Source organism: Arvicanthis niloticus, chromosome 12 (genome assembly GCF_011762505.2).
Source record: "Arvicanthis niloticus isolate mArvNil1 chromosome 12, mArvNil1.pat.X, whole genome shotgun sequence".
Classification (NCBI taxonomy): Eukaryota; Metazoa; Chordata; class Mammalia; order Rodentia; family Muridae; genus Arvicanthis; species Arvicanthis niloticus.
The window spans coordinates 72,634,505-72,649,224 of NC_047669.1; the positions used below are offsets into that span (position 1 = coordinate 72,634,505).

Below are 14,720 nucleotides of genomic sequence, written 5' to 3' on the forward strand. Positions count from 1 at the left end.
TCTGTAGGTTTGTGTTCTCCTCACCAGTAAGGTGAGCAAGACAGAGAGAGAGGGAGCCAAGGCTTATCAAGGGATTTCTAGAAGCCCCCAAAGGTTGTTGTCGCTCTGCTCTTGCAGTAGCGTGGAGAGATGTTCTTTCCCTTCCTTTTCCTCAGCTTTGGGACAAGGTGGTGGCATCCCCCTTATTACCCCAGGCCTGGCTGTGATCGTTCCCACCGCTCAAAGTTCTGATCAATATGATTCCCATGCGGCCCAGCAGGCCACCTGTGGTCTGAGGTCACTCCTCTCTCCAGAGTCGCATGGTGTCATTTCAAGTCATTTCTCTTTTTAGCATTTTTGAGGGGTTTCACTTTCCACTGTTAAGTTAAAAATTAACTGCCCTGGACACATCCTGGGAGGAACACATTTCTTAGTCCAAGGACACCTACTAGATTACCCTGCTGGGTTAACATTCAGAGGAAGAAGGGATTGACATTCCTCAGACCACAGGGAAGAGAACTCACCGGTGTGTGAGGATTGCCCAGAGCAGGTAGACACATTCTGCAGGACCAGGACGAACCAACCCTTGACACTTACAGACAAGGGAGGTCCTTGCTACCTCATTCCCCAAAGACCAATGAGTTAAAAAGCAACACTGTTCTGCCGATCATATTGTGCCTAGTCACTGTTTCTGTAGCACACCCCTTAAACTGTATAAAAACTGCTCTTAACCTCAACTTGGGGTTCTCTTGCCTACAATGTAAGGGAGCCCTGGTGCACCAGTATCATTAAACCTCATGTTGTTATAGTGTGTGAGTTTCTGGGGGAGCACGTCCCCTGGTTTTGGATTTTACAGTCCAACACCACATGTCCCTGTCTAGGGCAGGGCTGGGGAAAGAATGGTTGACTTAGGAATGTAAATGGAATGGAAGATGGACATACATTCTCTGCTCGTTTGGAGACATACATATTCCTGACCCTGCAAAGGCCTCTGAGGTGTGATTCTCAACCTATGGGACACTAACCCCCTTGGGAGTTGAACAATCCTTTCACAGGGATCACCTAAGACCATTGAAAAACACAATTATTGCCGGGCAGTGGTGGCGCACACCTTTAATCCCAGCACTTGGGAGGCAGAGGCAGGCGGATTTCTGAGTTCGAGGCCAGCCTGGTCTACAGAGTGAATTCCAGGACAGCCAGGGCTATACAGAAAAACCCTGTCTCAAAAAAACCAAAAAAGAAAAAAAAAAAAAAAGAAAGAAAAACACAATTATTTACATTACCATTTATGACAGTAGCAAACTTACAGTAGCAACAAAATAATGTTATGGCTGGGGGTCACCACAACGTGATTTACTGTATTAAAGGGTTGCAGCATTAGGAAGGTTGAAAGCCACTCATCTAAGGAAAAGAGCCAAAGAGAAGAGTGAGTTCTCAGGAGGAGATCACTAGATGTGTCCAACCCAAGTCCTTAAATCACATCAAGCAGATGAAGATTGGTAAAGACTGTTTGATTGGGTTGAATTTTTCTCTACCCTGATCACCAATCAAAAGGACATAGTGCTGTTTTGTCCTAGGGGTGTTAGTTGTGGGATGGCTCTGCAGTTGTGGGACCACTCTGCAGTTGTGGGACCGCTCTGCCAGCCTGGGAGCTGCACATTGGGCAGAAGAAATAGTGAGCAACCCTTTGGCTGCACCAGAGGAAGAAACATAAATCCAGGAATTTCAGTGCCGTAGTCATAGACCACGAGTTTACCGATGGCGGCGATGATGTGTGTGAGGCACTGTAAAGTCCGGGAAGATGCCTTTTGCATTTAGTCTTCATGATAACATTCTGTAAAGCAGATAGAGACATATCAGTGGTTAGTCACAAACTATTCCTGTGCAGGGTTTGAGGGAAGTTGTGCCCAGTGGGAGGGCCAGATGGTACATAAGAGAGGTAGGAGAGCACGTGGGTTTGCACATGCCTTCTCATTTTCTGCCCCATGAGCCTACAGTTGTTTCTGAGCTCATTGTGCCATTTCCATCTCCAACACTCCTTCTCGCCCTCTCCCTCCAATACCTTGCCCTGCTGAGCATGCTTTTATGGCTGAACACTGGAGATTTTCCTCCCTCTCTGCTGAGTGATCTCAGACAGGTTACTGCACTCTGGGAACTCACCTACTGTCCCGGGTGGGAGTCCTGACAGGACCCAGCTCAGTGCTTGTTGAGGCTGCTTGTCGAGACATATTAGACAGAATTGGGTCACCTGCATGGCTCTGTGTGCTGTGATGATCAGTCGCTAAGGGACAGTACATACTATGTACTCTGCATTTGCATCTTTTCTTGCACAAGAGTAGGGCCCATGTCAGCACCCAAGGGTGCCAGGCAAAAATCCATTCAGACAAATAAGTCTGATAAAATCCAGCTGGGTTGCTTGAGGGTTCTCTTAGAAAGTCCATGAGAGGTTCTGCCCTGTTCTCCTGAATTCTGCTCACCGTATCTGAAGCCAAGTGTTTCTCTGAGGTGGCTGGAGATGAACTATAGTATCCCCTCCTCCCCACGGTGACAGCCCCATCCTCCCCTGCTCCTCCTCCTCCTCCTCCTCTTTCTCCTCTTCTTCCTCCTCCTCTGGGTGGGCCCACAAACAATAAGTTCTTCAGAAGCCATCTGTTTGGCTACAAGCTGATCCTATGTCATTCTCCACCAGCAGAGCTCAGGACAGCACCAAACAGTCTCTACCCGTTTGTGGCAAGTGACACAAACACCAGGCGGGTGGCTGAAATCACTGCCTGAGTCATCTGCACATGGAGGATGAATGGCAGTCAGTCAGCTCGGGAGAATTCTGGCTGAGGGAGCCAAGGCTCATCCCTGTCAGTGAGTCTGGGCAATCCCACTCAGCAGCCATGCCTTTGGCCAGCTCTCAGTGAGGGTCCCACACTTGGCACCGGCACAGTGATATCTCCAAGCAGGGTTGTGGTCATGCAAGTTCACTGAGTGGAACTCAACATGGGTTCCTCCACAGAACAAAGGAGGGAAGGAAAACGAAGTGGAGAGAGGAATGTGTTAGGCTTTAGACCTGCGAATAGACCTGTCCTCTATGTTCTCCCAGCATCCCTCAGTCCCTACCTGGCTTAGCCTGCCCCAGCCATGAACTTTCTAGCCCAGGGGCTGGGCTGCTGTTTTCACAGAGGCTCTTCTCTATGTAATCCAGACAGTTTGGAGGTATCATTAAACTCCTCCCCCTCCGTCTCTTTCCTCTCTTTATCTCTGTGCCTGCTTCCCCTCTCTCTTTCGCTTTCCACTCCCCTCTGTCTCCCTTTCCTCCTTCCTTGGGGCCAGTGAACACAGCTGCCCAAGCGCAGCTTCCCAATAAACCTGGATATATTAGCTGTAGCTATAGATGTAGATATTTTAATCTGTCTTGAGTTGGATCATCTCATAGGCAGAGAAATAACTCAGGATGGAAGTATGAAGGGAGCAAGAAGGAGGAGGAACAACTTGGGAATACTAAGTTACCGGGGCTGGGGGATGGCTCAGTGGGTAAGAATGCTTGCTATTCAGACACAAGGATCTGAATCTGGATCCCCAGCACGTTCCAAAAGCAAGGCCTGGCCATGTGTTGTTGTAACTGGTGGGTGGAGACAGGCAGATGCTGAGAGTTCACCACCTACCAAGCCTAGCCAACCGCAAGCCTCAGGCTAAGTGAAACCTCATCTCAAGGAAATTCTGTGAACAATGGCCAAGGAAGACGTCCAGTCCCCTAGCTTTTAGCTATGTGACCGAATATCCTGCACACACACGTACCCACACTGCACGCAGACCACAGATTTTGATTTTATTATATATTTTATAATTTATTTAAACCAGACAAATCTAGTAGAGGAGGAAGAGAAGGTAGAAATAAGAGAAGCGAAGAAATGTCACAAAACTTTTTTTTTAAAGCATGAAATTTTTTTGTTTTTTTTTTAAAGATTTATTTATTTATTTTTATTGATATGAGTGCACTGTAGCTATTTTCAGACACAGTGCATGGGATCCCATCACAGTTGGTTGTGAGCCACCATGTGGTTGCTGGGAATTGAACTCAGGACCTCTGGAAGAGCACTCTTAACCACTGAGCCATCTCTCCAGCTCCATAAAACTTTTAATAGAAAAATTACTGGAAGGAAAAAGGTAGCCAGTCTGTTTGCTCAGCACCCCTTCCCCCCCCCCCCGCCCCCAGGGGGAGTTCAATGGCTTAACCTGAGTTTCAGCTGAAGTTGCCTCCACAGAACCCCCAACCAAGGCCTTATGCTTGCTACAAGTGTTCTTCCACTGGCTAAATCCCCAGCCCCTCTTTTGCTTGAGTTTAAATAGTTGCTATGTTTTGGTTCAAACTCGTGAATTAAATAACCATTTCACCCTGGCAGACAGAATGGAGTCAGAAAAGCATTGTGCTCAGTTAAATGTCCCCAGAGTCACACAGTTGGATGAGACCTGCTTGTGTTATCTGGGTGTTAGCCAGAAACCAGGACATGGGCTAGGGAGTATAACATTTCTTTGGATACAAAACTGAAGAGATCTCCCCCAAAGTCATTTATCGTAATAAATACTTTATGGTGTTTAAAATAAAAATTGATACAAAAATATGTATGGGGGAAATATCAGAAGTTTATATATAGACAGTTGCTGGGTTTTCCCAAAGACTCCCACATGGACTTAACTGAAGGCAAGCCCTCCAAACCTGCCTTCCCAGTTTACTGAAGCCATTGCCAAGTCACCCATGAGGCCACTGCCTTCCCACTGGCCCTCTCCAGCTTGGGTCATGTGGAGCTGGATTTCTGGAAGCTAAAAGTAGCTCAGATTTAAAAATAAGGCCCTAGTCAAGTTCAGATACCAACAGATATTGTCCTTGCAGCCTGGTGACCAAACAGTGTGGCTCTGGAAGCCTGATTTCAAAGTTCTTCCCCACACTTGGCAACAGTGCTTAGCAGTCTCTCCTGTAAAGAGGAGCTGTAAGGGCATTTAGCCAGCAGATGAGAGCTTCCAGAACACTTACTGTGGATGTGCTCGGAGCATACCCTTCTGCTCATCTGCATAGTGAGGCTACAGTGTAGCAGTCCTCCGTCCTTCAGGTTGCCTACATAGTGCCATAGCACAGGCTACAGTGTAGCAGTCCTCTGTCAAGGGAGCAGGTCCCCTCACATTCAGCTCTTTCTTTGGGAGATCCACCTAGAGGGTGCTCTAGAGGACTGTGGGGCCCAGTTACTTTCTTTGCACACTCCCCTTTGAAAGCTCTGATCTGGAGGTAACAGATCTGCACTGGCATCAAACATTTCCATGGAACTGCTGTTGAGCACCAGGTATCTGTTATTTATCAGAGGGGTGATGAAACTCATCCCAGTCTTCCATTCCTACACAGTGTGGGATAACCTGGGCCTGACTGCCTATGACGGGGAGCATTGTGAGCCTGGGAGGTTTTCCATTTAGATGTATGGAGCGCTGAGAGCCAGCCCTGCCTCACCTAGGTTGGGTGAACTAAGAGACTTTTGTGTTCCTCCAGCAGCTCTCTGCTACCATTTACTCTGCACCTACTCCTTGATCTCGGGGAGATGTCTCCCCCAGATGGGGAACAAAGCATCAGTACTCAGTGGGGCTGTCTTCTCAAAGTTTCTGGAATGTGTTAATTGCTCTGCTCAGATTTTTAAACTCCTCTGTGAAAATAGCTTTTGATGGGCTTTTTAAAAAGGCCTGCCTGGGCTGGAGAGATGGCTCCATGTTTAACAGCACATAGCGTTCTTCTGGAGGACCCGAGTTCGAGTCCCAGCACCCACATTAGGAGTTTAGGGTCACAACAGCCCAACTTTCAGCTCCAGGGGATCTGGCACCTCTGCTCTCTGATGGCACCTACACTTATGTACACACACCCACACAGAGATACATACTCCTAAAAATATAAAAACAAACAACAAATAGACGTGCTTGGTGTGAGAATCTACCAATAATTCAGAAGCCAAGCTGCTTCTCCTGGGAATGTGTTATGCCCTTTCCAAGAAAAGATGCGTATAAGCTTGTTTTTAAAAGTTTTATGTTTTGTTTCATTTTGATTTTTTACATTCTCTCTCTCTCTCTCTCTCTCTCTCTCTCTCTCTCTCTCTCTGTGTGTGTGTGTGTGTGTGTGTCTAGGGTATGTAGGTTAAAGTACTCATGTTGAGGTCAGAGGACAGCTTGCTGGAGTCAGGTCTCTCCTTCTACTGGCTTGGTCCTTATGGAACCCACACAGGTTGTCAGGCTTGGCGGCAAGCACCTTGGCTCACTAAGCCCTTCTACTGGCTTCATCTTAGGTGTACATTAAATATATATAATCTTCATAGAACTTATAAGGATATATAACTATACCTGGACATTATAGGTCAAGCACCTTGTAGACTCTCAGTGATTGAGAAACATCACTCACAAGCTGGGACCTGGCCCCACCCTCCTTAGCCTCACAGGCAGGCAGCTTGGGGACAGCTGGGCTGGGAGAGCTGGCTGCTGGTTTTTGGGTCTATTGCTGAAGAAACAAGGAAGTTCCAAAGATGGCTTTTTAATTTAATTTAATATTTTGGGACAGGGTCTCATATACCCCAGGGATTGTGAACTGGTCCTCCTGTCTCTACTCCTAGCAGGCACCACCATGCCTGGTAGATGCAGTTGCAGGTTGAACACATGTTACAAAAGCACTATACAAACTGAGCTACAGCCATGGCCACTAATAGTGGCTATTTTTAAAAGAAATGCCTTCATCGTTGTTTGAACATTTAAAGGGATTACTTTTACTCATTGTAAATATATTAGACCATTTTAAAACAAATATAAAAAAGAAGAAAAAAACCAGAAACAGTGTATAATTTTGGTAGTGTGAAAGGCCCCTGCTAACACTTATCATTGTCCAGCCTCTTCCTCATCTTTGTATAAATGTAGTTAAGTACAATCAGTACAATTCATAGGTCCCATACTCATGGATTCAACCAAACCCAGATACAGGATGCCTTGGATTGCATCCGTGTTAAACACACACCTTTCTAACCATTCACAAACAACACAGCACCACAACCAGACCCATCACTTTTAGGGGCTAGGCCTTCCAAGTCACCTAGAGATGGCTCACAGTGCGTGGAGAATGTTGCTAGGTTACATGCAGACACTGAGCATCAAGTCTAAAGGACTAGAGCATCTGGGCACCTGGTGTTGCTCTCTCAACAGAATCTGAGTATCTAGTCTTTGATTTATTCATTTTCATGTTATGTGACAGTGGTTTTGCCACCACATGTGTGCCTGGTGCCCACAGAGGTCAGAAAAGGGTATCAAATTTCTTAGAGCTGGAGTTACAATTATGAGACAGCATAAATGAGACCCAGGTCCTCTGTAAGAGCAGCCAGTGCTCTTACCCACGAAGCCATCTCTCCAGTCCCCCCTCCCCCTTTCCCCCCCAAAGATCCATGTTCACATTCTCAGGAGCATATTCAGCAATATCCATACCTACAAGATGGGAACTTGGTTGACCTGGTTCCATTTTATTTAACACTTGGATTTGTGATTTGTCCATGCCAATAGGAGAAGAAAGCAATAGATGCTGTTCACAACCCACAACAGGAGGATGGTCTGAAGTTCATCCTAAGCCATTCTTCCAGTATTATAATCCTCCCTTATCCAGTGTGGTGCCAATAACACTGGTGCTACAGAACACTAGGGATACAGCCCATCCAACTGGAGGGGGCTGTAGGTGTGAATACATCTGTTCTCTCATTAAGAATTTTGTTATTATGTATTATATGTATCTATCATATATATGTAATAGCTGATAGATACAATGTATTACTAAAATTTATTTTACCCATTTTTTTATCTTTTAGTATGTCCATGATAAAACCTTAGAATTATATGTGTAGCTTGAAGACTACTGGTCAGCTCTCTCTAAGCTCTCTATGCCCATGGAGAAATGCATTTTCTTTGTGCAAGTATATTCTCTCTCTCTCTCTGCCCTGGCCTGCGGATTCGACAAGACCTTAGGGAAGGGGGCAAACAAATGAAAGGACAAGAGACACAAAGAATGAGAGCAAGTCTGGGTTCTGATCAAGCTCTGAAACTTTAATTTTGGGGGCAGGTTATAAAGACACAGCAAACCGGGAAGTTTGGGCGAGGGTCATTGCTTAGGGCCATCCTACTATGGCCTTATTGCCCTAGACCATCCCACTGTCATAACCAGCTCCAAGGAAATGCCAGACGTTCTTTAGGTTCCTGGGACCTGAGACCTGTGAATGTCCTTTCTTAACCTTGTACTGACTAGACTTTCTAGAACAGCAGGTAATTTCCTGAGTTTGGCTCCCGGCATATCTCTCTCTCTCTCTCTCTCTCTCTCTCTCTCTCTCTCTCTCTCTCTCTCTCTCTCAACTCCATATGGTATAATCTGCACAGGCAACCTTTCATTTCCTTGACATATTAGATATCTATCCATTGGGCTCTTCAGTACATCAGCCAGGGGCATGCTGGGAAAATGCTGTCTGAGGGAAAAACAAAGCTTCAGTTGGTATCATAAATATTTCAGCATTTTGGAAGCCAGTATGGTGTCTGCAAAGTTGGCGTACTTGCCAGCACAGCATTGATTTGAGGATACTTTTCCTCTTTGTGCTAACTCTGGGCCACGTGAAAATCACTGTCACCCTGACAACTAAAGTCCAAGCTTCTCTCTCAGGGACTCTGACTGGTAGGGGTGGTTATCAGCTGTGGCCACAGCAAACCCAAGAGGTCACTGGTGTGGAGGTGAATACTTGCCATGGGTGGTGGCAATTATTCAAACCACAGTCCAGTGAGGGACTCCAGGTGGAGCGGCAGCTGGTACCCAGTGGTGATGGTAATACTGATGGTGTCTAAAGTAGACTTTTCCAGAGGCAGGATTTGATTTGTCTCTGTTCCGAGACCAGTTCTTAAATCTCCTTGATTTGATGAGTTAATCAATCCCTCCTCCATTAATTTTATTTCCTCCAACTGAGAGAAGGACCACACGAAATGCTAACCTCTAACAATCAGGTGGGTTGCTACATTACATCCAAGTATGGGACTATCCCCAGCCAGCCCCTGCAGGTGAGAGAGTAGGTCTTCAAGAAGCGCCATCTATAGGTCCTTACAAACAGGGACTGTCAAAATTGAAAGCATAGATTCACATATATGTGGCTCCAAGTCCATGGTCGCTCTGTTCCCAGAGGTCAGAGTTAGGACAACCGGCTGTACATGATTATGAGTGAGTGTTGATCAGCCTTCAAACTGAAGAGAATGTTGCTACATGCTCTAAAAGAGAAGAGCCTTAAGGACCTCCAGTGAGACAAGGAAAGATACTAACTGACAAACACTGTGTGTTGCTCTTTGTATGAGAGAGCCGAAGCAGACAGATCTAGAGACAGCCTGCAGAATGTCGCCTGCTGGGAGCTGGGGGAGACGAAGCCAGGAGCTGTTCCCTGACCACAGCTTATTGAGGTGGATGGTGGTGACGGGGACTCTGCCATCTGCATCTTCTGGATGCCACCGAGCTGTCCATTCAGACAACAGTGGCAATGGTAAGGTTCTGCAAAATTTATAACAAACCAATCTGAGGAAGCAGTGAAGCAGCGAGAGTCCTGTCTGCCTTCCAAACCAACCTGCAATGTCATTCCTCTGAGGCATGATTATGAAAATTGGAATTTCTTTTTAAGTCCATTGACCATTGGTGCCCTGACCAGAGTCAGCCCTGACCAGTCACTGAACACATTTGTAACAGTGACTCATTTTATAAGGTAGTTTAATTTTTTTTATTATTCTGAGGATGCGTTTTGTAACAATAAAAAATTTCCCCTTTTCCTCTGTTTAAAACTATACCAAAGCCTTTGATTACAGTATTATTTCATATGTAAATTGTATACTCACAAAGTATGGTTTTTGAAAAATAAAAAGAACTATAAAAATAACTAAGATGTAAGAGTAATCACCACACAAGAGTTACTAAAATATCTTTTCAGCATGTAGGAAAAGGGCATACCAAGAAATTTCTTCCTTTTTGACATTAGATAGATGATAGATAATAGATAGAGCATTACTAATAGTTTGGCAGCTGAATTTCTCTAAATTAATAATAATATTAGTCAGCCATGCTAATGGAAAATTTTAAAGAAAATTCGTCTTTCAGTTCTTTGTACAAGATTGTATTTTGCAAACTCTTTGTTATCTTATATTTAAAAAAATAGCAACCAAAAATCTCAGCAATAGATGGAATTGGTAAAGCAAAGAAAAAAATCCAAAAGATGGTAAGTTTCACATTATGGATATTTTATCAAAATACAAATAATTTAAACAAATTAGACACCTAGTTTCTACTCCCAAAGAGGTTCTATTTAGGGTGGAGTCAGCTTAAATATAGTTTTAAAACCACACAACAGAGGCTCTGTCCTTGAGAGTGACTGAAAGTGTTGATCAACGAATTCATGAATGTTTAATTTCAAAGACATACATCTAAGACACTCTACCACGGCGGTTCTCAACCTTCCAACTGCTTTGATCCTTGAATACAGTTTCTCCTGTTGTGGTGACCCCCCCCCCCCCAACAACAACAAAATTATTTTTGTTGCTACTTTGTAACTGTAATTTTGCTACTGTTATGAATTGTAATATAAATATATGTGTTTTTAGATGATCTTCCATAACCACTGTGAAAGGGGTCACAACCCACAGGTTGAGAAACACTGCTCTGTCTCCCCCCCCCCCCAGGGCAGGGGTAGCCTGCAGGGTAGCTTGCAGGGGAGTGCTGTTGGTTTTAAATAAATTCACTGGTTACATGTGATCATTGGGAAACTCCCTGAAAATTCAGATATCGAGGTTCTCTGGCAAAATGAGAAGATATGCCACAGAAGCTTGGTTCTGCATGGTAGGGGCAATTTCTGCTGAGTGGAAAAATCTCCTGAGGACACAGTCTGCACTTCACACACTTCACACACCCCTTCCCCATGTCAATAGCATTTGAGGTGTTGGGTTCCTAATTCACACTACAGGTGAGCAAGCAGGCCTGGGTGGGGAACACCAGCTCTTAAGCCATGTTTGTCTTATGCATATAGAGACGTACTGATGACCAAATAGAAAGATGGAAACAGTTATGTGAGCAGAGGTAATGCAGACAAACAATAACAGAAAACACTCTGCTGCTCTCGTTCACCTTCAGGGGAGAAAACTCCTGTTGCTAAGCCATAAACTCAGGCTGTGTCTTCAACACTTAAGCTAGTCTTTAATTTCTGCCTCTCAAGACTGAAATGAATTCACCAAGTCAGTCTTGGATCTTAATTCACAGAAGTCTAGAATTCACAGACGTCTTACATCCTGAACGAGAAGCCGTTCAAGAAGGCTGCTTTCACGACCAGATAGATATAAAAAATCATGAGACTTGCTAGGATGTTTGTTTGTTTGTTTGCCTAGCAAAGCAAACCCAGAATGACTTCAACACTGCTCAATGGGTGAGAGTCAAAACTCCTTTCTCCTTTTGGAGCATGTCGGGCGGGGATTGCCCTGGAGTACCCCAGTGGGGCAGGGAGCATCTGAGCACAGGAGATATTTGATGGTGCCCTTCCCTTTCCTATTTATTAAAAGCATTCTGGTTATTTTATCTGTTTAAGTAAAAAGAGGAGAAAATGGGGACAGGGAACCCAGCAAGGATATCAATCCTGAATTTCTACTTTCTCAGTTGCCTCTCTCTTAGCTTGGGTCTGGTCTGTCTTCCTGGCTCACCCAGACTTTGTCTCTGTTTCAGAGACAAAGCCATAGCCTGGATTTGTGGATTTTAAAACAACATGGCCCCCAATCTTCTCTCTGGGCTTCCTGAGATCGGTACTACTCACAGCTAACCTGTGGAATATTCAGGAAACACTCGTTACCTCTCTCTGATCCCATCTCCTTTCACTTACGCTGCCAGATGGGTAAGTCCCACAGGCCCACCCCAGGCTCCCAGTGGGTCCAGGGGCAACAGCTTCTTTAGACAAAGCACGGGTATTTATATCACAAAAGCAGACTGAATTGTGCAATGTCATTTCAACAACATAAACAGGCTCAGGATAGCACAACGTTGTCTTTTCAAAATAAACCCGTGGCCCAGGAGTCTCATCCCCGTGGGGATTTTTTTTTTTTTTTTTTTTTTTTAATTCCCAGATGGACAGGACTAGGAGGCTAAGGCTTCTAGAGTGCAAGCTGGTCTATTCCCCCATCTTTCTCGGAAAGTTCGTTCGAGTCTCCTCAAGTGCAAGCATACCACCCAATGTGAGGGCTGCTCCCTGGTGGACTGAACAACACTTCTCCGTTTGATAAGCCAAACCTCTGAGGATAGAGTGCATCAAATAGTCCCACCCACCCCCTTAGGCTGTCACTCAAGGCTTCCCTGTTCTGCTCTGTTCTTCCAGTGTCGGTGTCTGCCAGCCGGAAGTCCCACCTTCAACTGCTAGCCTTTCTCCTCCTTCCACTAGCCAGTCCTAACCCATCGCTTACCTCGTACATTCACTATCACGTAACACACCCTTCAAGATTCCACTTAAATGCCAATTCCTGCCTCAGGCCTCACTGGGCATTGATGGCAGAGGGATCTTTTCTTTTCATGGAGGAAAGCCCATGGGTAGGTAGCAAAACGGTTGACTAGACAGAAACTTCTAGTCAATTCCGGAAGGCCGTGGTGAGCATTTGGTACCTTCTGAGAATCAAGTTTTCACCACGGTCCCGCCATACGGGCAGTGATCTTCCGGCTGGCTGGCGGCCTCTTTCTTTAAATAATTTTGGAAGGCAACTTTCAGGAATGGTACAACAGGGCGACAACAGCCAAAACCATCCATCCTGTCCCTGAAGATATTATCCCTGAGACAATAATAAAACATACTACTTACTTATTCTCTTTATAACAAGAAAATTGAATACACTCTAGGAAAAAAATGAAAAGGGTAGAAACTTGTATTAGTAATAAAAAAGCTTGAAACATCGTACTATATATTAGTTTGTATATTAGTTTGTATATTAGTTTGTATATTAGTTTGTAGATTAGTTTGTAGATTAGTTTGTAGATTAGTTGTGTGTTTGAGTGTGGATGTGTGCTGCACCTGTGCCGTAGCATTAGTGTAAAGGTCAGAGAACAAGTTTTAGGAGCTGATTCTTGACTCCCCACTCTCCTTTTACAGCCAGGGTTCCTGCCATGCCTGCAAGTCGGTACCAGTCACATCTGGGTGACTGGATGACACAGTTCTGCTCACTGATTTCTTCTGGTGCATAGCTTCCAAATTTTCTGCAGTGAGAATGTGTTCATATACGTTTAAAAAGACAGCTAGAAACCCTGGTGCTGGTGGTAATCAGTTTGCCATCAGAATCTCCCTTGCAAAGACATGGCCTGGACTGATGCTCACAGAATGTCAGCAGTGAGCCCCGCCGGGAGGCACTACCACAGATTGGATGGTGTGAGCCTAGGTATAGCCTCTCTCCAGCATGTGACTTCTAGGATCTGGCAACAGCTTTCTGATTAGACACTATCCACACTTTGTAAGAATCTAACATATAACGTGGTCACACTCATTCCCCTTTGAAAAGATACAAATACTTAGTGACATAGGAAAATATGTTATTTCTATGATGAAAAAACCTGATTAAGTACTCTATATACCTACATGTATTTTTAATGCTGTATTTCTTAGCTGTGATAAATATCTTGTAGTTCCATAAGGCTAAAAAAAAGAAAAAAACAAAAACAAACAAACAAACAAACAAAAAAAAACAAAACAAAACTATTCAGGCTGGAGAGACAGCTCAGAAGGGAAAGCGCTTGCCACCGAGCCCACCGATCTGTACTTCATCCTTGGAATCCACAAAATAGGAAGAGGACTCTCACACATGCACACGCATAAAACACACACATCCATATGCACACACACCATATATACATGCACTGGCACACATATATACCACACACACGTGCACACATGTACATACATTGTGGCACACGGTTCCCCTGCCAAAACAAGTGACTGAATGGATGCAAGCAAATGTTTTAAACGTAAAGAAAAAAGGCAACACTGGGTGAAAGGCGCATGCAGGCTCTCTGCACCATCTGTGCAGCTTTCTTGTGAGTCTGAAACTATTCCAGATAGGAAAGAATTACACCCTTTAATTATTGCTTTAAAGTGGGACAAATACTAATCTTACAAGCCATATTTCTCAGTGCCTCTTACACCTGAGACTAATATAATCAAAGGCTTTGTAAAGACTGAAAAGTATACGTATATTTTTAAATAAGTATGACTGTGTCTGTTGGTCAAACAGGGCAACTGTATCTAGAAAATACACTGAAAGGCTTGGAGCTATGTCAGAAATTCAAGATGTTTGTGATTTCATTTTTTTTCTAGAGTTTTTCCGGGCTTTTAAGATTTTTCTATGGTATCATAAGCCAGCGTTTACCTTAGCATATCCTATGTAAAAATAAGGTTAAATAAGATTGTTTCTAAAATCTTATGAGGAAATTAAAACTGGCCACATGGATTTTCCAGGAGCCCCAGTGACAGGCGGGAGGCTGTAACTTCACAAGCCAAGCTGAGCACATGAGGCAGCTATGAATGTGTTCTAGCCACTGTAGAAATTCTAGGTTCTAGATGTGGCTAATGTGAATTAGAGAGAAACAGCTAATTATGCTCCAAAAACCAAGAGTCAAACTGATAATGATAGCATTCTTAATTTAGCATGATGAAAAGCTTGGTAAGTTG

At 44.4% G+C, this 14,720-nt stretch overlaps 1 long non-coding RNA gene across 1 annotated transcript in view; it reads left to right on the forward strand.

The window, feature by feature from the left end:
• Positions 1 to 14,256, forward strand: part of LOC143444095 (uncharacterized) — a 15,039-nt gene extending 783 nt beyond the window's left edge. The window contains exons 2-3 of the long non-coding RNA XR_013113651.1: positions 11,747 to 11,912; positions 13,152 to 14,256. This is a non-coding gene — a long non-coding RNA (uncharacterized LOC143444095). The remainder of the gene's footprint in view (positions 1 to 11,746; positions 11,913 to 13,151) is intronic.
• The last annotated feature ends 464 nt before the right edge of the window (positions 14,257 to 14,720 follow it).